The 21,626-nt window shown below is 35.4% G+C and overlaps 1 long non-coding RNA gene across 3 annotated transcripts; it reads right to left on the bottom strand.

The window, feature by feature from the left end:
* Positions 1 to 1,394: 1,394 nt before the first annotated feature.
* Positions 1,395 to 21,623, bottom strand: LOC127946251 (uncharacterized). 3 transcript variants are annotated; one of them, XR_008151033.1, is made up of 5 exons: positions 21,475 to 21,623; positions 20,002 to 20,090; positions 14,820 to 15,055; positions 12,714 to 12,810; positions 1,395 to 2,303 (listed from the first exon to the last, which is right to left on the bottom strand). It is a non-coding gene; the product is annotated as an uncharacterized LOC127946251 (long non-coding RNA). The 3 variants fall into 3 exon arrangements; XR_008151032.1 differs by having other exon boundaries at positions 14,832 to 15,055; XR_008151034.1 differs by lacking the exon at positions 14,820 to 15,055.
* Between the last annotated feature and the right edge of the window lie 3 nt (positions 21,624 to 21,626).

Below are 21,626 nucleotides of genomic sequence, written 5' to 3'. Positions count from 1 at the left end.
TGCGCAGTCGTGATTCATTTGGAGCCAGTCTGCGCAGTCGTGATTCATTTGTAGTATGAGTCTGCAGTCGTGATTCATTTGGAGCCAGTCTGCGCAGTCGTGATTCATTTGGAGTCCGAGTCTGCGCAGTCGTGATTCATTTGGAGTCTGAGTCTGCACAGTCGTGATTCATTTGGAGTCCGAGTCTGCACAGTCGTGATTCATTTGGAGTCTGAGTCTGTGCAGTCGTGATTCATTTGGAGTATGAGTCTGTGCGGTCGTGATTCATTTGGAGTATGAGTCTGTGCGGTCATGATTCATTTGGAGTCTGAGTCTGTGCAGTCGTGATTCATTTGGAGTCCGAGTCTGCGCAGTCGTGATTCATTTGGAGTCTGAGTCTGTGCAGTCGTGATTAATTTATAGCTACAGTATCAAAGTCCTGCCCAAACTCCCGCAGACCCAATCACAAGAACCCATATTGCCTGAAATAACTAAAGAAAAGCAAAAAAATAAACAAAGTAAACACTTAGAGAAATATCAAGTGCATAATATTACATAATCCATCTGGTTGGTCTTAAATCCCATGTGTTTACGTGGAGAGGGCTGTCAGCCACCAGGGTGCGAACAAAATATTTTGGCTTCACTTTTCAGGACGAGTGCAGCACACTTGGTAACAAGTAACAACTAATAGCAACTGCAAAACTGTAACATGCTAAAATGACTGAAAACACTTTACATAGCAAATTAACATGTTAAAACCAGACCTTAACAACTGTAAAGCAACATACAAAAAAATCTCAAAACACCTTTTCAGCTGCGCAGCAACATGCTAAAATCATTCAAAACACATCAACAGCTATGTACAAAACTCTACAAAAAGATTTCATTTACACTTGGCTTGGGGTCATATTTCGAGCATTTTCTTTTCTTACAAGGCACATTCTCACTCTCACTTTTTGTCCTTTATTTGCTTTTTTTCTGAGAAGCATGTGGCTATGGATCACTGACACCGCTGGGCTCAATCAGAGATGTTTGTAGAGTTTTACCATATGGCAGAGAGAACTGCGTGAGGCAGAACAAGATAGAGAGAAAGAGAGGACTCTGTGTACTGGGAGGGGTTGTTTGGTTAGTCATTGATAGAACATGGAGCAAAGTAGCTCTCTCTCACCATTTATTACTCCATGAGGAGGCTGACCTCTTGGAGCTTTAACAGTGGAGTTCAGAACAGACAATGGCCTAATTACACTGCGCTGGAACACAGAGCAAACACACAACACATCTCGTAAAACACGTACAAAGATGCACCGTCTCAGATCGACGAAGCACATTCTAGATCATTCTGACGCTCATTCTGTGTGATTTGAACCTGTCATGCATGTTATTGTATTTTATTATGACCTCAAGCACATTCCCAATCAATTCACATAGGTTTTATTAGAAGCAAATTAGAGTAAAAGCTGAGATCTAACTGGTATCTGGTTTGTCAAACTAGTTTGCCTGGTTACTGGATAAGAAGAGTTGCTGATAAACTGCACATTGTGTTTATTTACAGAGAGCTCAAGTGTCTGTGCTGGTAACAGTTACAAAGTGGAAATGTGAGGGAAAACATGCAAGTTTTTATTAATTAAAATTAAACTACGTAAAGCTGTTTTGAAATGCACTGATATATATTGTGGAGGGAATAAAAGCGCTATAGGCTTACAAGAACAATACACCCAAAAATATAATATATACCGTATATATATAGTGTGTGCATGTACTCACTACTGTTTTGGGTCAAAAAGTATTTTTTAAAGAAATTAAATTGATCAGAAGTGAGAGTAAAGAGAAATATCTCTATTTCAAATAAATGCTGTAGGAATGAATAACACTTAAAAGTGAAAACGAAAAATGAAAATAATAAATTGCAATAATATTTTGCAATATTACTGTTTTTACAAATGCATTCAAATAAATGCAGCAATGATGAGCAGAAGAGTTTTGAACGGTAATGTATACATTTATTTAAACACATTTATTAAACAGCACACATTTCTTCAAGAATTTTAGATGATCTTTGACCAAAACAGTGTTTTTTTTTTTTTTTTGTGTGCGTGTGTTTGTTTAAAAAAGATTTGCAAGCTGCGACACTATACAGGACTTTTCCAGGGTTTTCTTCCTCCAAAGTAACAAAGTTATTGAAACCAGAGAAATGAAACAGAGGTCCAGTACTTGCCGATGTGTTGCGGTGGTGCTGATTCTTCTGGTGGAGGCCCCAACGACCCACAATCCTCCACTGCGTCCAGCAGAGACTTACGAACTCCTCATCTGTTCAACTCACTGACCTGAGGATGGAAAAATGGAAACATTGGCATTTTATTTTTTCCAAACCACACCAGTAGACACCAGTTTTATGACTTTTACACAATATGACCACAGAATGGCACCACAAATGCATTAAGTCAGTCTCCTCAAATCGGCAACTCTCACTGAAAATGAATGGTTTACGGTTTCTCTCACTGTAAATGCTTTAAGTGCCTTGTACTCAACACTGATGGCCCTTGGAGGACCAAACCAAACTAAGCCTTAACCACTAAATCACAACACTCTTAGCAGCTAACGAGTGGAATTTAACTTAAAAACTCATCTACATCACTGTTCAAAAATTATTAAGATTAGTCTTTTTTAAGAAATTGATACTTTAATTCAACAAGGATGCATTAAATTGATGAAAAGTGACAGCTAGGACATTTGGGATATCAAATGAACGCTGCTCTTTTGAACTTTCTATTAAAAAAAGAAAATTAAGGTTCCAACGAAAATATTACTGTTGTAAACATTGATAATAACAAATGTTTCGTGAGCATCGGATCAGCAGATTAGACTGATTTCTGAAGATCATGTGACACTGAAGACTGGAGGAATGATGCTGACAATTCAGCTTTGATCACAGGAATAAATTGCATTTAAATTATATTAAAATTGAAAAAAAATAGAGCCATCAGACCCACAAAAATTTAATGATGACAAAAAAAAAATAATAATAATTTCAAGTGGAATTTCCCTTTGTGATTTGTTGGCTAGCTCAGATTTTTATAAAAGCCCTTAAAAAGATCTCAGAGCAGCAGATGATGGTTACTTGTATTTTGAAAACTGTGGCTAACACTTTATGTGTTTACAACCAACACGAACTCTTTATGGACAAAACGGCACTGCTTATTTTGAGCAGTACAATAACATGAGGAAAGTACAAAGCCTCATTCATCAAATGTCTTTTAAAAAAAAGAATTTGTTACGCCAGGGTCTTGTCGAACAGGAAAATTTGGCCTCGCTTTCACACTAAAGTAAATATTTATGCATAAAAACATCCCTCATAAATCATCTGCGCTCATGAGTGTCACACAGGAAACTGCAGCTGCATCCATTCCAGCTGCACTTTCACACATTTCTATGTGTGGCCAAATTCGAAATCTAACCTAGACCGTGTCACTTCGGGGAATTTCCGTTTTCTTTCCCGAGATCGCACGGGAGAGGACAGCTGATGTGACAGCTTGACACTTTTAAAAACATTCATAAAACTCAACTGCATTGATTTTTTGTCTATGTTAAAAGATTGACAGCAGAAGCACAACCACCTCCACTCTCCTCACACACAAAACATGTTTATATCAAAACTCTGAACTCGAGTCGGCATTATTACTTTGTACTTCGCATCTAACAGATCGACTGTGAAACAAGCTGCACTCCTGTGATAATGTTTTGCCTTGGTGTGTCTTAGTAACAGAGCAAGAACAAACGCACAAACAAGTGTTAGACGTTGTTTGCCAAAAGAAAGATGTGAATTTATGATTCAATATAGAGTGGTATCTAAACATGGCTCCTCCTGAAGCACCATTCATCTTTTTTTCTTTGCAGGCAGATAAAAATCAGCTGCAAAGTGGACCAGACTTCATGCTGAAGGCTAAATGATATTTATTTAAGCCTACCTGGCAAAAACCTAGAGATGCACAATTTGAGGGCGTAAAAATTAACTGCAATATTTCTGATAAACTTGTGATTAAAATTTTTTTTTAAATCCAGGTTTGCTGTGCATTGTTATAGGGCTGCACAATTTGGCCAATAAATAAGATACAAAAATAAGATACAAAAATAACCAAATAGGCCAAAATTAATTGTATTTTATATTACAACCATAAATGAAAATAGCACTATAATAAAACACAAAAAAATTAAAAACAAAATCAAATACAAATAAAAAATCAAATACTTAATAAAAATATTAAATTACTAAATTAGGAAATATATCACTGCTATTGTAATATTTCACTATAAAATAAAAATAGAATATTAAAAAAATATATTAATAAAAAATAATAATAATAATAATTGTATCTTACAATACAACCATGAAATGAAAATAACATAATAAAAATTATTATTATAATTATTACTAAATAAAATACAAAAAAAAAGAGTAAAGAAAAAAAATATTAATATTATTTTAATTATATTATTTTATTAAAACCATAAAATTACAATGCTAACATTTATGGCTTATGACTTAATTTCTTTATTTTCAAGAACATTCAACCACTGAACTTTTATGCTGACAGAAATCTGCAGTGAGCCTTTTCTTTTTGTTGATTACAGCTTCTTAAGAAGATAGTTGGCACATTGCATTCCCAAATAAATGTTAAAGAGATTAAAACTCAGAGCAGATGCTGAGATTGAGTTCATGTGGAGCAGCTTTTACTGTGAACCAAACCACTCTGAAACACTTAAAACTGACGGATGGGAACACAGCACCACACCTCACTCTAAAATACCTAAAGCTTACATCTATTAAATTAAATCGCACTAAGCCATCTTCTAAGCAATTTTCAGTTTCATTCTGATTATGCATGATCAGTTTCATTATTATAACTGGAAATATCTACACTATTAGGCAGTACTCACTGGAGCATGTGCAGGAAAGTGTTTACAACTAGTTTTTGATATGAAGCACATGGGGACAAAAGCCTGCAAAGGACATCTGCACGTTAGTTTAAAAGCAGTGTCATGGATGCATGAGAACGTACCGTTCCCAGGGCCTCAGAAGTAGGTTACAAACAGCCTGATCAATCTTTGCGCCGAGTGTATAGGGGGTAATTTGTCACAGGTCTGTTTCTAAACAAACGTTTCTTCAATAAACGGAGGCCTCCACTCCACTACAAGCCGGGGCCTGCAGAGCTCATGTCATGAGACGTAGCATGTACGTCAGCATTCAAACCATCCTGCCCTGTGAGAGAATTGAACAGGTGCCAGCAGAGACGAGCAAACGCACTGAACATAGTGAACTTGAGCCAACAGCGCACCGCTCCAGGGCAGCCAGCAAAGGCAAGTTTACACAGGAGAGGTGGAGGTCCTCTCCAACCCAGTGCAAACAAATGCCTTTCAACACGCTGTCAAACTAAGAAGAATAGGACAGAAAATTCCAGTCTTTGACAATCCAACAGTGACAGGTCAAAAATAAATAAATAAAATATATTGAGCAAATAAAATCTGATTTTCTCGTTAGCCATTCAGTCTAGAAACATGAAAGTATTTTCACTGTGTGCAATATCTAATAATATTGTAAGTAATATTATAATTGATAAAATTATTTGTAATCATTTTATATATATATATATATATTAGGGGTGTAACGATACGCGTATTCGTATTGAACCGTTCGGTACGACGCTTTCGGTTCGGTACGCGGTACGCATTATGTATACCGAACGGTTCGTTGGAGTAATTAATTATATTTGAAAAAAAAAAAAAAGAGAGAGAGAGAAATATAATGATATGCGTTCAACAAGGTAGCCCAATAACCCAAACAACGTAACAGGCAACGCCCCTGACACTCCCGAAGAAGAAAAAAACACCATCTTATATGTTTATGTTAGGCTACTCAGCAGGCGCTCGCTCACTCAGTACGCGCTGAAGGCTCGTTGCAAAATAGCCAATGCGTTTAACAGACTAGAAATGAGAAGATCCTCCAATAACCAACAGGTCTGGTGTTTGGGTGCACTTTGGATTCCCTTTAAGCTATAATGGTGATGGCAAGAGAGTGGTGGATAAAAAAAACAACGGTATGTCGCATCTGCAACATGACAGGGTACACCAGCGGGATTACAAAAAAAAAAAAAAAAATAGCGGGAATATCTGGGATATATGCGTCAGTACTATCTGGGAAAAGACGAAAAAAAGGAGAAACATGCACGCAGCAAACTATCCCTGCAGCATTTAGAAACTATAGCTTACAGGGAATCCAACCCAAACACCAGACCTGTTGGTTATTTTAGGATCTTATATTTCTGGTCTGTTAAAGGCATTCGACATTTTGCAACGAGCCTTCAGCGCGTGCTGAGTGAGCGAGCGCCTTAGGGGCCGTTCACATATCGTGCCTAAAAACGCGTGGAAAACGCTAAGCGCGTCTTTCTCCTCCTTTCCAAAGCGCTCGGGCAGAAGCGCTCATGAGGCGTCTGTCTTTGCTAAGCAACAATGACGTGCTCTCTCCATGAGACGCGGAAATTTCAGCGAAGGATAAATGGATTTGCAGCTCTAAAAATCGCTTGCAGTAGCTCTGCTACTAAATTTATTTCAAAATTGCAATCCATATACAACTATGATCAGCTGATCCTTCATCTTGGCTGAGCTCTCAACGTTGTTACGGGAAAGGATGAAGCTGATTGGTTAGTTCTTGTCACATGACCCGCGGTGCGCTTGCGGCATTCTGAAAAGTTGAGATGTTTTTACATTTTGCTGTATCTAAAACGTATCGAACCGAACCGAACCGAACCGTGACATCAGTGTATCGTATCGAACCGAACCGTGAATTTTGTGAACCGTTACACCCCTAATATATATATATATATATATATATATATATATATATATATATATATATATATATATATATATATATATAATTTTAATTTAATTGTATAATTTTTCTACATTTTAGAATATTGAAGTCATTATTATAATTATACATTTAATAATTAAAAAATGTAATATCATTAATTAATAAATTACATTCGTTTAATAAAAATTAGAACCGAATCATACTACTACTACTACTAAGAAAATAAATCAAATACAAATACAAATAAAAATACAAGGCAAAATCTTAGTGATCAGAAGCTCAGGAAAATAAAGCCTTTGTAGAGATTTATTCAGCTCAGTGCACACAGAATCGCATTGCTATCGTGATAAACGTGTGAATGGTTTTCCGGTAAATCTGAGCAGGAAGTCTGAGAACAAACACAAGAGAGTGTGCTGACGTCAGAGCTCACACGAACAGGTGAGGGTGCGGCACAGGTGTAATCACTACCTACTGATGACAGGCATTTCCTTCATAGCTGAACCATGAGGAGGCTGGGAATAATGTGTGTTTGTGTGTTTATGTTCAAGAGAGTCGGTCAACAGAAACACTCCAATACATCCAAAGCGGTTTACATGACTCAGACTTTAATGTATGGCAAGTGGTTCTCAAATGCCACCATTTATATTATACAGATATTAGTAATATACCAACCATCAATAATATACTGCCACCAAATAATAAATCGAAACTATATACTGTATGCAAAATAACATTTTTTAAATAACAACACATTATCAACTTGGAGATGAAAAAAAAGAAGCTTTTTTGTTGTTAAAGGTACAATTTGTAAGATATTTGGAGTAAAACATTCAAAAAACACTAGGCTAGTGTTATATATTTTGTCCAGCTGATTACTAACAATATCTCTTATGTTTTCAACTACTTGTAAATCAAGAGAAAATCCCCATTCTAAACAGTGACACGGGGCAGTGCTGTCGACTGTCAATGACTTTAAGTAAGTAAGCGCTTTGAGTGCCTAGAAAAGCGCTATATAAATGTAACAAATTATTATTAAATTAGTTACCCTTTGTTACCTCCTTTACTGACGTAGAAACCACATGACAACAGTGTCGTGGACAAATGCGGAAGTAGCTTCGCGACAAACTTCAACTAGAAAGAGATGCCGATCTCGCTCTTGTTTTACTCGAGTTGTTTTGATTCGTATCTTTACAAAAGAGGTATACTATTATAACGATCAACAAGATTAGTATTATGGGGCGTACAAGCCAAACACGGGGCATCGCGTCTCTAGACCTGGGCGAGGACGCGTCTGATCCATAGTCTGATCACGTCTTTGCATTGACTTTGTATGTAGTCTACTCGCGCAAATAGTTAAATCCATGATTTATCATTCCGTCTGATTGTTGGCCATCAGCGGTTGGGTAGAAGACAACAAATACCATTATTCCACACTCCTTCTTAGCGTCATCAAACCACGCGATTGTTATTGTTTTGATAGTGCGCCCTCTCGTGGCAGGTCCTACAACCTGTACCTTTAACAGCCATGCATCCGATTAAACTGCAAAAGTTACGTGCAAATACCTCTATCACTTGGTACATAGAAACTAACCAAATTTGATGGATATCAAGGTTGAAAAGAATATTTAGGAACTCAAACTCAATTTCTTTGGATGATCAGCTTTGGACACGGAGCATTTGTGATGTTGTTCATCGCTTGTGGCGGCCGGAGAGTAAATCCAGGACTCAGGGACTGTGCTGAAAACTTCAATCTGTCACTGACTCCGGCATCAGTCCCCAAGTATCTAAAATCAGCCATCATCGTGCCAGTGCTGAAGGAAATGAACATCACAAGGACTTCACACATCCTGGTCATCACCTCTTTGAACTGCTGCCATCTGGAAGGTGACATAAAGCCATTTATGCTCGCACAACCAAGAACAGTTTTTTCCTAACTGTTTTTTTTTTTTTTTTACTATATTTTAATATCTGACTCTTTAATTCCAATTTAAAACTGCAGTAGGTAACTTTTGTAAAATTATATTTTTTACATATTTGTTAAACCTGTCATTATGTCCTGACAGTAGAATATGAGACAGATAATCTGTGAAAAAATCAAGCTCCTCTGGCTCCTCCCAGTGTCCTATTGCCATTTGCAGAAACTCCATCGCTCCCGTTAAGAAACAACCAATTAGAGCTGCGGTGCGTAACTTTGTTTGTGTTCAAAATGTAGAAAAATGTATATAATAAGCGAGTACACCATGAATCCATTTTCCAAACCGTGTTTTTAGCCTGTCCAGAATCACTAGGGTACATCTATAATAAGTGTTTATATTCGGACTATTTTATATTGCTTCGGGGGTACCGCGGCGGAGTAACCCAGTACCTTTGTGATTCTTCATAGACATAAACAGAGAGAAGTAGTTCCGGCTACAATGTTCTTCCGCAAGACGCAAGCAGTTCTGTTTATTAACCACTAGAGCCTCAAAAGTTCCCTACCGCAGCTTTAACTTCCTGTGGGGAGTGGCTGAACCAATTATAATTCCACCTGATGATCTGAAAGGATATCAGTTTTTAAAATTGGAATTTTTCCCAACCCTGTATCACACTGCATTACTATTTCAAAGAATTGCAAAAACCAAACAAGTGGCTGCAAATCATCTGGTGCCTGTGTTCTCTGCTGCAAACTAAAGGGGCCGGTTTGGAGTTAATCCCATGGACTTTCCAGGGTAAAATGAACTCTTGGACTTTCCAGGGTCAACTATGCCTGCCCTTAAAGCAAACACTCCGCAGGGGGAGAGAAAGAAAGAGAGAAAATGAGACAAGAGGAGAAACTGTGCCAGCAACACATTGTGCTGCATGTGTTTTCTATTCGGCCCTCTGGCCTCTGTCACAGTTATTGTGATCCGCTGCCTAAAAAAAAATATCTCAGTGAAGCAAAAAGTGAGGGAAGAAAAAGAATCCAACAATGTTTTTTCCCGGCTTGCTGGAAATGAGCTCAGAGCTGCCAGGAAGAGGTATGCAGGCCATTCCCTGGAGCTGAGGAATGACGTGGGAGCTACGCTACATGGGGGGCGATACGGGGGAGGGCAAGAGGGGAGGGGCTTTGACTTCCGGCGAGTCCCTGCCTCTACAGTTTGGACAGATCTGTGGTCCTCCCACACAGATGGAGACTGGCTCTTCTGTCCCTCTCACCTTCAGCCCCACAGGTCTCTCGCTCTTATCAGCCCTGTGCAAAAACACACGGCTGCACATGGCAAGACTGTTCCTGCTCGAACACTGATTCATCACAAATGACCACAGAAGATACAGGGAGATGTGCGTCAATGCTGTGCAATACGAGAAAAATCTAGACTTGAGTTGATGAAACTGAAGGAAAAAAATCGGTAGCAGGCAAAACAAGTTTTTTGCACAGGAAAATGCAGAGACAGAAATGCAGAAATATTTCACAAACTAAATAAAATATAAAAAAGAGAAATACATACAATTTAAAGGACCTGGCTGTTTGCATAAGAAAAAAAAAACAATATTACTAGAATATAAACATGAAACAATATGGGAAATAATAATCAGGAAATTAAAAAATAAATAAATAAATAAATAAAAGCTTATGCTTTTGTTGAACAGGTTTTTTATATGGCCAAAAAGTAAGATAAAATCTGTGAGATCTTTATAACTGTATATCAGTCTACTTATATAAAATGCATATAAATATAAGTTGTCAATCTATATCTCCAAATAATAATAATATGTCTAAAGTAAGATGATATTTAAATGTTTTGTTTTATGATTACAGCTCTGTGGTGGTGGGGGCATATAAATTCAATACAATGATGATTGACAACACTCACTCAACACTTACACAAAATCTCTGCTTCTACTAGGAACTAATGTTTTGAAGATTCATTTTAAAAATGATTGACTGAACAACATTTAATATAGTGATGCACTATACAGCATGAATAATTAGCTTGAAAGTAAGCTTAAAAGTAAAAAAAGGACCAGCTCTGAAATACGGTTTCATTCTCCAAGTCATTCAGTTTTGCAAAACAGCAGATATACGATACAGGCCCAGTAAATGAATAACAGCAGCAGGATATTTTGGGTTATGCAGTGAAAACTCCAACACTGGCATGGCTTCAAGTTTTTCATTTCAGTCAGTTCTGAGGAAATGAAACAAAATCCAGCTCTCTGACGGGATATACTCCCATGCTGACTGTTCAAGGAATAGTTGGCCTCCTCAATTGGACACATGAACACAATTGACTCAGCTGAAATCATGGCGAGCACAGCCAAGACTACAGAGAAGAACAACGTGTAATGGAAATTTAAGTGAAAACTTTAAAGCAGTGAGAGAAACAGGCTAAACTTACCCCATGCAATAGCATGCAAAACAAAAATACACTTTCTATTTTTCAGGAGGAAAAAGTACCAAAAAGCTATGCATATGCAAAGGAAAGGAACTAGCTGCTAAATGCACACACTGACATCTGATTCATCAACCATGAGAACACCTAATATGTTGCATATAAAAATAGAAAAAAATTAATCTTGCAACAAGCAAGAGGTGAGTGGGAGGAATTTCTCTAGGAATTATGCAAGTTGCAAATCTGTCCATAAACTACATTCAATCATCCTAAATCACTTTTCCACGTGCAAACATAAATGAAGAAAAATAAATGCTTGAGAACTGAATTCAGAGTTATTCAGCTAACATTGCATGCACAAGATGTAATGAATCAGTAGATGTGGAAAGACAGACATTCAAAACTAGAATAAAATTAAACCAATATACATTTGAGATTTAAAATTTTTTGATGAATAACAATTTTTATCAACTATTTTTTTAATTATGGGTTAGGGTTAGAAAACTTTCCATCAGCGTTATTTTACAATCATTGATACACTATTATATACTATTATATGATATAATATGATATACTATTAGTTTCTGTAAACATTCAACATTATTTTTATAATTTTTATATTTTTAATTTTAATTTTTGTCACTTTTATTATTATAATTTTTTTATTTATTAATTTTTATATATATATATATATATATATGTCTATACAGTTATATGATATTATATAAAATATGTCAATTTTACTTTATTTAGTGTTAGTTTAGTTTTTCAAAAAATAAGACATTTTGCCTTGGCAACTACAGTAGTTGAAATGAAAGGTTTTAATATTTTATTTCAGTTAATGTTTCTATTATTTCAAGCAACAAACATAAAATTGTACTTAATAATATTAATAATAACAACACTGCTTTGCACTGGTAGTGCATCACATAGGTTTTTTAAATTTTCTCTTGAATTTCCACCGTCAACTGAAACTTTAACTTCTTTAAACCTCCACACAAACATACCTACACACACTGAAGACCCCTGGTGGGCCACTGTTTGAAAAGAAATCCGTTAAACCATGGAAAATGAAAACATAAGGTGTGTGATTGTGTCTGCAGTGTGTTTGTGTCTGTGGTTTCCTGTTGCTTTGGCTGTGTGACAATTACGTCCTATCGTCAGCTTAATCACCTGAAACAAGCGTGCTTTCACAGCCTCTTACTCCTCCAACTGTACACAGCGAGATCTCATCGCTGGAATATTCTACACATTTCATCAAGCATGACAAGCAATTATTATGGAAATATGAAAACTGCGGGTTGGTGGTTAAATTCTTTTCCTGACACATTCTTTGGGGCAGATCTGACACTGGCAGTATTGAAATGAATGACGTTTTTAATTGTGAAAAGATTTGTGATAATGATTTCATCAGCGGTCAGGAACAGAGAACTTGGCACTAATGATCTGTACGGAGCTGACATTCAAGACATAATTGAGTCTTCACATAAACAGGCAGGATTCAGAAGGATGTGTTTTACCAGCTGATGTGGTTGAGTTGCACGGATGTCTCCAGAAGCTGATGGCTGATCTTTGACTGCTGTAGAGTCGGTTCAGCCTTTTTAAGCAAGACGTCCCCTATAGAGAGAAATCACAGGGAATCAGGCCAACAGTTTCAACTGAATTTGAATCAGTCCCACAGAATCGTTCTAATTGCTTTGAATCAAATACATTCATACAAATACCCACAGAATCATTCATATAGAACCAATAATTAAATACCAAACACAAAATCAGTCCTTCAGAATCACACATGATCAGAATCAAACCTATTTAATCAAAGAAATCAATCATTCAGAATCAAACACACAATCCATGTGATTTAAACCACCCTGAATCAGTTACACAGAATCAAACCTATAGATTCAGTTGCATGAAATCAACCCCACAGAATAATTTATACATGCATTCAATCACATAAAATCAATGATAAAGAATAAACGTGAATCATTTCTATCAAATTAAATAATGAATCTGACTGAATCAACTAGAATCAATCCTAGAGAAAAGAGTCATAGGGAATCAACTCGAATCAGTCTCATTGTATCAGTTCCATTAAGAGAATTCATTTGAATCTGTTCAAAGACAGAGAATCAATCACAGAGAATCAGTTCGAATCAGTCTCATTGTATCAATTCCATTAAGAGAATTTATTTGAATCTGTTCAAAGACAGAGAATCAATCACAGAGAATCAGTTCGAATCAGTCAAGTGGAATCAATCCCACAGAATAATTTATATAAAATCAATCAAATGGAATTAATCGGAAAGAATGAATCACATTTAAACAATTACATTAAAATTAACCATGCAGAACCAGTCCAATCATCTCTACAGAACCAGTTACACGGAATCAATCTTAAAGAATGAATCCCGTGGATTAGATTATAAAATATGACACAGAATAAATTATAGAGAATCAATCCCATTAGACTCAGGAATAGAGAATCGATCTGATTCAATCACATAATGATATAGAATGAGATTCATTCCAATAATTCCAGATGAGAAATATTTCAATACAATTAACCATTGAGAATGAATCTGACTGAATCTGACTGAATCAGCTAAAATCACTCCTAGAGAATCAATGAGAAACAATGAATCAATTCCATTTAGAGAGTCAATCTGAATCAAAACACACAGAAACAATTTCAGAAATAAATCGTACTCACTATAGTCATATTCACTATAATCTATCTTCACAGAACAGGAAAAACTGACCAATAATTAGCTAAATGTTTTGTCTTTCATAAAACTTTATAGGCTTACATTTTTTACAGGCTTGTAAGCTAAACCACATGCTTCTTATTACCAGAGCAGCTCCATTCTGCATGCACTTATTAATGGTTATTTGCTTTATTATGTTTATGATGTACATATTTGGGTTCTTTTTTTACAGGTGGGTGGACGTTTTTACGTGTGCTATAATCTTTATGTGTGTAGACACAAAACTGCATAATAAAAAAGCCACAACAACAGACACACAGGGAACTTATCCTGCGCTTGCCTGCAGAAGGGACTGAGGGTCAGCAGAAGGAGCGCTGGACTAAGAAGTGCCAAAAAGAGACACAGCTCCCCCGTGAGGGAACAAACTCATCACGTCCTGCCTCTCCCATTCACAAAATCTTATAAACGACTCATTTATGGTAAAAACGCCATGGGCTGGGCTCAGTCTTTGATGGTGACTGCTGAAACTGCTGAGTAATATCTGACAAAAGACTCTTATGCAGGTAGTGCTGGTTCTTGTGAGCAAATACTTGTAAAATAAATAAGGGGACAAAAATGAGCAATACTTGATAGCCAATCAAAACCCAAGCTGACAACATTTTACGGTAAGGGTGTGGATGTATTATTAAACCTAGACTTTGAACCCTTTTGTGTTCTGTGTGTTTACACTGATATGAATCTTTGGGTGAACTTGACGTCAAACTATGAAAAAAAAAACTGCAATAAGAATATATAACAGTATGAAGGATTACTGTCAGTCAAGATGATAAATCCCAATCATAAAGCCACTCACTGAACTTATAAACTGAGTTCATCTTGCACAGGGTTGCACTGAAATAAAGATTAAGATCCAAGTACCATGCATCATACTTTCAAACCTCCTCCTCTTTTTACTCGAGTCCTCTGGGGTCTTATCTGAGGTGTCTGAAGAATCGCCTGAGCAGATCGGACCCACTCGCTGACCGACTGCCTGCGGGTCTCAGCTACGTCCAGAAACGAAGAGTCTGCGCTGCTTTCTTCTGAATCGTCATCATTATCAATTTTTTTTTTTTTTTATCATCATAAGAGGAGTAGACTGAAATCTTGGTTGGTGACTAAAAAGGAGAGGAGAGTAGCCTTTTAGTCATTTGATGTGCTTTTATCATTATTAAAAATAATTTGAATTTAAATAAAGCTGAAATAAGAAACATATATATTTCATGAAAAACGTAAACTTAAAAACTGAAATTTTGCCTTGGCAAATAACTTAAGTTGAAGTACTTAAATTACTAAAACTGAAATAAAAATAAATTAAAAGCTAAACACAACAAAAAATACAATTGACAAGAGTACAGAAAAGATAAAAATAAAATGTAAACTAAAATTAAATTATATTTAAAAATAAAAGCTACTTCATAACACTATAATATAGTTAAAATAGTATATAAATATTACTTAAGGAACATCATATGCAATGAAAGGACATGAAGACAGTTTTGAAATAAATAAAATATGAATATTAAAAGGAAAAACTAATCTTAAATGAAAAAAAATGAATAAATAAAACTAGAGAAATAGACATGTCGCCTTGGCAATCAACTTAAAATAACTTTAAGATTAAGTACAAAAATTACTAAAACTAAATCTTAAAAAAAGCTAAACATAATTATTTGAAAAAATAAATAAAAAACTGCATAAAACACAAAAACTAAATAAAATAAACTGGAAATATAAAAATATAAAATGCAGTTCAAAATTTCAATAAATACTATAATCTTTTGGCACTTACAAATGAGGAACGTCACATGCATGCAAAGACGGTTTCGATTTTATTTTGGGGCCTTTTGCAACTTTTTACTGACAAGAAAATAAAATATTTTTATGCATGACAAATAGAGATATGATACATGTCAGATTCAAAGCTGCACCATCAAGACTCAAGGTCAAAAACTAACTGAAGCCTTAAGTTCAAGATCTGCCTCATAAATATCTTTCTTCATGTTTGATTATAAAATGAACATTAAAAGTGCAAAGTCAAAAACCTTGACATAATATTGTGATTGAAAGCCTTTCAAGAGTGTTGGACCTTCACTGTCAATCTGCATGGAGGCCAGTTCATTTAACAATTAATCTTATAGGTACTCACTCCTCAAGCTAAACGCAGACAAAACTCTTGAAAAACTCTCGGCCCACAATTACACAAATTATGGGACCTGAGTGACGCCTCCTGACAGGCTGCCGCCATGCTGTCAAAGTGAAATTACAGACTAAACAGGTGTTACAAAAAAATGGCAACCTGTGTTTCCACCTTATTCACATCATGCTGGGATATGAAAATCGATAGAGTTTCTATCTGAGCCTTAAAAAAATAAACAGCACGTTAAACAAAGTCTTAACAGATGGCTGAGCGCCACCAAAGGAAAGCCAAAAACCTCAAGATATGAACCAGTCAGTACCTTGTACAACACGATCATCATTCGAACTCACGTTTCACATGGATGCTAGAGAAGAAAATAAGTGAGAGGGGCAAAGATGGGAGGCGAAAAAGCAAGAACTCAATGAGCTCCCATTAATTAAATCCTCCTGAACATATCGTAATTCCCCGATCTGAGCATCTCCCTATCCAGCACTGCATTAATCTGGATATTAAAATTACTGAGATGCACCAACAGAGCAGTTTTATACAATCATTATCCAAATTATTTATCCATTTAATCTATTTTATTTTGTCACATTTGGATATATGTATATATGCATACATTACAACGTAGAAATATTACTGTATATATGGAAATAGAAGTATAGTTATACTATAACAATATATAGATAGATAGATAGATAGATAGATAGATAGATAGATAGATAGATAGATAGATAGATAGATAGATAGATAGTCTTCTCCATTATGGCATATTTGGGTATTTATGTCAATAAATATATCAATGCCCCGTGTATTTATTATTAAATTTACATAGTCCTTATTTCTAAACCCATTTCAAGGCCTAAAAATCACAAAAAAATATATAACTGTTCCCTAAGTTGCAGGAATGTTTATATACATATACATATGCATGTGTGTGTGTGTGTGTCTGTGTGTGTTTGTCTTTGTCTTTTTCATGCTCTGGTATGGACTGATCATTGGAATATCTGTGCACTGCAAATCCAGTCCTTTGTCAAATTTACAGCATTGATTCTAAAAGCATTATGGGAAAATCTACAAAGGCAACCTGAGATGTGACAAGGGACGTCCAGCCTTGATAAAGCACACACCCTCAAACGAACAAAGGAAAAAGAACGACAGAAAATACATTCCACAGATAGACCTGTAGATACGACCCGCGCCTGATGATATGTGATACGTGACTCATTTACCTTATGACAGGCCGTAAAAGACGGATGTAAAGAGAACAGGAGGTGGTTGTGTTTGTGTGTATCGGTGTTTGTGGTTGCACTGTCACAAACTGGTTTTCTAGTGGAAAAAAATCAGCTGCCTTGTTATCATGTGGAGACATGAACGGCATTCCAGGCCGCCGAACAGCCTACACACTCTTTTATTTGAATCAACTTGACCCTGTAGGGCAGTGTGCCAGCGAACAGTGCACTACGCGCGCTCTCTCTCTCTCTCTCTGCGCAGTACACTATGTTCCTGGCCCAAGCTCAAAAATGTGTTCACCCTGCACTGGCTAAATGAATGGAGGAGTACACAAACATTTTGCTCTATCAAATCTATATCACTCCCACTTTTTTTTTTGTTTTGGTCTAATTTAGAAACATCATATAGGGGCATTTCCCAAACCAGCGGGAACAGGACGAAACCGTGCATCAACAAAGAGAGACGCCAGGCCACGGAAAACGTGTCATCATCATCAAGGATGGAAAAATACAAGGAAATTAATTATAGGTAGAACTGCAGGGGTAATTAACTGAGAAATACAGTCACACGTGATTAATGTCGAGATGCATGTCTGTTATTCTCTCCTCTTGCTGTAAATGGACACAAACATTTTTCCAGCGAAGGCCAGCAAAGTACACAATCGTTTTTTTTAAACAAATGGTTTCAATCTTGAATCCAGGAAGCAGGAGGCATGGGAATAAGTGCTAAACATAGATGTGATTTGGAAGAGTTCAAGGCTGACGAATGTTTTTCAAGACACCTTGGGAAAATTCAAAAATGACGTTTCAAAGATGCTCTAGATTGGTTGACTTTTTTTTTTTTTTTAATCCAAAAACTGGTCTATTCTGGTTCTGATTAAGGGTGGGGGGACAAAACTAAATGCACATAATTCTTCCCATATATTCTGTTGTTCATGTCAAGGATGTTCAATAAAACTCTGGTAAACATCTGCCACTTGATGAAGCTAGATAAATTATATAGATGAAAACAAAGATAGTTTTAATGAGCATGAACAAAACTGCACGAGGTGAAAGAAAATATGACTCACAAAAATAATCATGATTTGCACCGACCACAATGTATTCTGTATGGTGAATGACTGCAGAGATTAATATTAATGAGTTAATGATTAATAATGTAAATATTTATAATAATGTAATTTATTTATGTTTTAATATTTAAAAAACAATTATTGATATTTAAATAATAATGTACAAAAAATGTTATATTGTATTTTTTATTTTGAATATTATTATTTCATGATTTAACAATGAGGGAATGTCTACAACAATCAATTGTTGCACTTTTTTACTGTGTGGAGTTTGCAATTTAACCAGATGAGAACCACTGATCTAGAAGTTTCCTTGACCTGATTAAGGACAAACCATTTCTAAAGAGTCTTTCAAGTGTTTTTTTTTTTTTTTTATATTACTCTTGACATTTCCGATGACAAAGAAATCTTTGAGTTCTGGAGTGTTCTCAAATTATCATTTGGATCGTCGCCACTTGACCAGACTAAACTACGAGGAAAAAGCTTTGGATGTTTCAGCAATGTGCAATGTGATGCCTTCCAACTATTCCAAGTATTAATGAGTGAAATCAAAGCTGTGTTTATGCAGTGCCACAAAATACCTCTTCAACATGACGAATTTACCTAAGTAACTTACAGTAACTGTGAATCGTACCATTATGACAGTAAGATGCATCATGCTGAATTATGATAATCATAGTCAAAGATCACTAGCATGAGACTCATAACCTCATGATGTCATTGCTGATGGCTCGGAGGTTGCGAATAGCATTCCTGGGATAAAACACCAGGATATATCTGAAATAGATTATTCCAAAATGTAAACGATGTCATCCTTTAATCATCCCCAAATCTGACTGTCATTCCGTGGAACCCAAAAGATATTCTGAAGAATTCTGCAACTGCTTTTGTCCATACGGTGAAAGTCACAATGATGTTTTGGACGCCGTTGACTTTCACTGTACGGACAAAAGCAGTTGCACCATTTTTGTCCTTTAGTAACATTGTTTTGCTTTATTTCATCTAGCATGTCTAAGATATCTCTAAGAAAATCCTTGAACACGACTTGAACTTTCGGATGCAATATGCATTATATATAATATACAACTATAAGATGCATAGTGGCAATTGCTAATGCTAACTGATAATTGGCAAAACAACATATCTGACTTAGACCGGCATTATTTACCTGTTGTACCTTTAAGCGATTAAAAACTAAAGTCATTACTGAATTTAATGTGGAATGTACTATGACATGACCTTTGAGCCACATTTGATCTTGTATTCAGATGAGTTGAGTGACATATGTACTGTACAACATGTCTAATACCAAAATATTCAGGCCAAAGTTCAGTCCTAAATGGAGCAGGGACATTGAGAACCCTGATGAACGCTTAAGATTTCAATCTCAATCTCTTATCTGAGGAATCATTGCGCCCCCTACTGAGTTAACATGTGTCCCGTACAACTTGTCCCCTGATCCAAAGTGTTTCTCCTTTAATTTGACTTTTATCAATATTTCTGTCTTTCTTTATTTCTTAATAAACAGTAAAACAAAAACTATTATTTTGTGCTCAAAAGGAATTACTTTAATGCACGTAAACGTATTGTGCCAAATAAAGATAAAATATACTTACAGCAACAGGATTTAGAAAGTCGGTGTGTTCTTTTGAAGCTGAATTCTCTTCCTCTATCTCACTGTCTGAATCAATAGCGGGAAGGTCATCTGTCTCCAAGGGTAAAAGCAGATTAACCAGTGCATATTAAATCATACAGTTATGAAGGTCTAGCATTGCATCCAGAGCAGAAGGTTCTGATTGGACGATAATATTTTTACATCACTCATTCCACATTCCTGATAGCACTTGTCAAATAATAATTACACTACGTTTGTTGAGTAACATGTAGTTTAGCACTCTTTAAATGAGAAACACAAGTAATATCGTTGTAAGGGGATTAAATTAATACATTCTTTAATGCCGCTTAATTCAGTTCTACTCAAAGTTATGCTGCCATATTATGCATCTGCATAATTTATTTTTTGGGGATTTCATCTGATGTTTTACAATTTCAGGGTGTGTATTTCAAAAATAATAGACCCAGTCCCCCTCCCCCCAAAAATGTTTTTATTTACATTTTTAGAATTGTAATGTTACATTTAATGTTGAATTTATAATTTGAATAATTGTGATGTTACATTTATAATTTATGCATTTAAAATATTTTTGTACACATTTTCCACACACAAATGTAATTTTTAATTATGCTTAAATTATTATTATTATTTATATTATTATTAATAATAATAATAATAATAATAATAATAATAATAATAATAATAATAATAAATTAAGACAGACTGGCCCAAACAGCTGTAATAATAATAAATTAAATAAATACTATTTAGTAAGGATGAATTAAATTGATCAAAAGTGATAGTAAAAACAAACAAAATGCTGTTCTTTTGAACTTTCTATTCATCAAATAATCCTTTAAAAAAAAACGGTATGACAGTTTCCACAAAAATATGAAGCAGCACAACATTGATAATAAAAAGAAATTTTTCTTGAGCAGCATATCAGAATGATTTCTGAAGGATCATGTGACACTGCAGACTGGATTAATGATGCTGAAATACAGCTGCGCATCACAGGAATAAATTACATTTGAAAACATATTCAAATGGAAAACATTAAAAAAAGATCTCATATTTAATAAAACAATTTTTTTATGTATTTATTGATCAAATAAATGCAGTCTTGGTGTACCTAACTTCTTTAAATAACATTAAAAATCCCAAATATCGGAATGATTTTATCATATATATAACACATTTTATATTGTTATTAGTTTATAATAATTGCCACAAATGCTCAAATAAATTGGTTTAGATTTTTTTTATTATGCTCACTGCATAATTATTCTACTTACATAATGCATATTATTTAATATTTTCCACTGCGATGATGATGTGATGTGATGTGTAGTGGAAAAAAAAAACTTGGACTGGACTGACACTGAATAGAAGTATACAAGTGGTTTTCCCAAACATCTGAAACACATTAAAAGTTTGAGGAAGTCTGTTTACAAGGTGTTTATTGATCGCTTACCTTGCCCATGATGTTTAGCAAGCGTTTTACAACTGTATCTTTCCTCAAATAGCGATTAATTCCTTATTAAATTATAACTGTTTACATTGTAGTTCACTGAACTGCAGGCAGTTTCTTCTTCGCTTCGTCTCTCGCGATCTTTCAGTTCGTGA

Source organism: Carassius gibelio, chromosome A24, assembly GCF_023724105.1.
Source record: "Carassius gibelio isolate Cgi1373 ecotype wild population from Czech Republic chromosome A24, carGib1.2-hapl.c, whole genome shotgun sequence".
NCBI lineage: Eukaryota > Metazoa > Chordata > Actinopteri > Cypriniformes > Cyprinidae > Carassius > Carassius gibelio.
Note: the sequence above shows the minus strand (reverse complement) of the source record. Positions and strands in the feature narration are given on the sequence as shown.